Here is a 3645-nt window from a genome sequence, read left to right on the forward strand (position 1 = left end):
ATTAATATAAATTGTATTCTTTGAAAAGAATAAAATAGTCACACCAAAAATCTTCATTTATCTCTTGTGTGTCTTTAGTGCCAGTTATCCTATTAGCTAAAGACCAACTTAGAGTATTGGAGTGTCTACGATCATAGAGGTCATGTATTGTTCTCATGGATCGTTTATGTTGCAAATTACCAACATTTAAGTTAAATATATAATTATTTTAGAATGTTAACCCAATTCATGAGGTCATATGAAAAGTTGGTTTACATATTCTTCACAAATGGTTAACCATAGCATGTTAAGATCAAATCTTTCTACTTAGATCACACAAGTTTTGTGTATTTACTTATCTATCATTAATTTTTCTTCTTGTTTTGTGTTTAAATTAGATTTTGACTCACTCTAATGATCAATAAAAGAAGAGAAAATATAACAATTTATCAGTTTGAATATATTGTTCTTGGTATTTTTACTGTGATGTAGAAGTTAATACTTTGCATTAGACAAAAGGAGTAGTCAATACTCAGGTTGAAAATGAAGCTCAGTATTGACGTTTGCAAATTAAGTTTCTTTGTTAACCCCACAAACAGAAATTCTAATAGAAACCGTCTGAATGCCTGGTCACAATTACTGGAATACACCCAAAGCAATATTGGCTTGCCAACTACTCAAGAGCTGAGTACTAAATGTTTTCATTTGTTTTGGTAGACAATTATTCTAAAATAGAAGTAAAGGGTGATAATATTTTATATTAACGTTTTAACTGTTTGTACATTCTGTGAAGAGAAAGAGTTTTAGTTCTCTTAACACATTTTTGTCAATCGTGATGCGTTGACCAACTACAAATATTCAAAAGAAAAGTGAATGTCTCAAATTTAGGGTTAGGGACAGGCATGCTTTTTAATAACTTTGTTTCTCTTTCCGGAATATGTGAGTGTATTCACTTAGCTGAAGAATTTTTGATTTATGATTTTATGATAAAATGGTGATAAATTTGAATTCCTATGCTCTTTTTTACTTGAATATTAGAAATCAGTTGGATAAAAGATGTCAATTATGGGGCTGGAGAGATGGCTGAGCAGTTAAGAACACTGACTGTTCTTGCAGAAGACCCAGGTTCGAATCCCAGCACCCACATGGCAGCTAACAACTGTCTGTAACTCCGGTTCCAGGGGATCCGACAGCCTCTTCTGTCCTCCGTGGGCATTGCATGACACAGGTGCACTTACCTACATGCAGGCAATACATGCATACACATAACATAAAAATAATAAAATAAAATATTTTTTAAAAGTTGTCAAATATGTATTTTTCAAGTTGATTCAAAACCAAGACATTAAATGTAAAATGAAATCCTGCATTGCTTTTAATGAATAAAATAACTGAATAAAATCTAAAGATGCAACACTAAATAATAACTGCATAAATTAAGCATAATACATGCTGCACATCTGTAATAATTTCATAGGTACTGACTGTTGCTATTTCAATGAACTAGATTGTCAGAATTATCTAAAGATCTACTTAAAAGTCTATCATGTTCAACTCTCCCCCACCCCACAGTAATCAGCTGCCAATAGTTCCTCAGCTAAGGTTGGGGCCTCCTGCCTATTACCCAATTCTGTGTTAGGCTTCTATCTGATTGAGTTTGCATGGGTCTTGTGCATTCTGTTACCATTGCTGTAAGTTAATATGAGCAAGTTCCCAGAGACCTGGAAGACTTTGTTTCCTTATGATCATGCACCAACCCTGGCTCTTCTAATCTTTCCACCCTGTCTTTCATTACAGTCCCTGAGCTGTGGGTGGGTGACGACTAATGTAGGAGTCTTATCCAGGGACACGCACTCTGCAGTCTCTTATTCTCTACACTTTTTCCAGTTGTTTCCTTCTATATGCATTGCCCTCTAGTGCATGAGGAAGCTTCACTGATGAGAGTTGAGTGATACATTAGTATTCTCTCTATGTTCTGAAAGCCTTAGGCTGACCAGACTCCAGTGGATGAACTCACACTGAGGACATCTGAGCACCCAAACTTGACTGGATAGGTCTTAACATATATGACAGAATGCATGAAATTCAGCGGTGGGGGGCTATGATAGGTACAGCTAGGAGAGGGGTTCTAAATATGATCAAGATGTATTGTATGAAATGCACAAAAATTCAATAAAAAACATGCATTGAGAAAAAATGTTAAATTATCTGTTTTTAGTTTTTTTTCATTTACGTAAAAATTTATTTGACCAAAATGTAGAAAAATATGATACTATCAGATATGATACAGCTGCAAGAATCTGAAGAAAAGTGTGGGCTCTATTCAACTGCACAATTTGCTAGTTTATCTTCTGGGTAGTGTGATGATGAATAAATAGGAGTGAGGGGCAGGGGGTTTGGATAAGTGACAAGCAGGGTGATTTTATGTCAGGATTGTAAACTCAAGATGGCCCCACAACACTGGGGAATGTGGAATGTTTCAGCTCTGAGATGTTAATGGAGAAAGCAAAAATACAACAAAGCCAAAAAAATGTGCAATCTCCACCTACAGAATACTCCATATCCAGTTCAATCAGGAGTTTCTTGTTTTTTTTTTTTGTTTGTTTGTTTTTTTAATCACGGAATTCCAGAAGGAATTAAAATCCTGGCTAAGTAGTTTTCATCTGCTCTTTGCTGAACAGTGCAGATGAAGTTAAACCAAATTTTCTTCTTATCACTACTTTGCTGCTTGAAACCTTTGATGTTCAACATTTGATTATACAAAGAACTGTTGTTCACTGCTTTGCTAGCAGCCTTTTTTTGGGGGAAGAGGGAATACAGGGTCTTGCTATGTAGCCAAGGCTGGCTGCCTCTACTCTGAGTGCTGGGATTAATGGTGTAAAATACCACGCCCAGCATTGCTAGCAGTCTTTTTGACATGATTGGTGTGAATAGGATCAAACCCTACCATACTCCCTGCTGAGTGGATGACCTGAGACCACAACAGACATATCTTGGGATAAGACACTTGCTCCTCAGAGGACAACTTTGGAAGGAAAGGAAAATGTGTACAGCAGAGCATCAAGGATTTATTCAGAAGACACATGGGCAACCATTATCATCCCACTGTCCTCATGTCAGCTGATAGAAGTCTGTTCCACACAGTGGTATGTGGAGCAGGCCCTGCATGACCAGGCAAACCTAGCTGTGGCTTAAGACTCCCTACAATAGTCTGTTTTTGATTTTCTCTCTATATGGAAAATCCCCACCTGTTTTCTTGTGATGGTCCCCAGCCTCCTGCAACTTTGCCAATAGCGATCAGAAAAGTTAAACAGTCTTTGAAGTCAAAGTCAACTAATGACTTAGATATTTTAGTCTGTGCTTGGAAGTGTGGGGCTGACTACTTCCTGGGAACCAAGTGCCTTCACCCTGAAGAGATTGCGCAGCAAGAAATATCCTGCTTATTTAAGGAATAAATGCAACTTAATAAAAGTAGAGCTGAAGAGGCCTGTGCCATCTGAAAGGAAAAAGAAAGAATTCAATTTAACTGGTGCTCAAAGCTTGCCTGGTACAAAATATTTGGTTATGAATTCATTATCTGCTTAACATTTCCAGCAAAGTAGAGATGCAACCATAAAAGGAACTTTTTACAAGAAGAAAAGAAGATACAGCACTCTGGAGTTGGTT

This window comes from Nannospalax galili, unplaced genomic scaffold, assembly GCF_000622305.1.
Source record: "Nannospalax galili isolate Female #2095 unplaced genomic scaffold, S.galili_v1.0 scaffold586, whole genome shotgun sequence".
Classification (NCBI taxonomy): Eukaryota; Metazoa; Chordata; class Mammalia; order Rodentia; family Spalacidae; genus Nannospalax; species Nannospalax galili.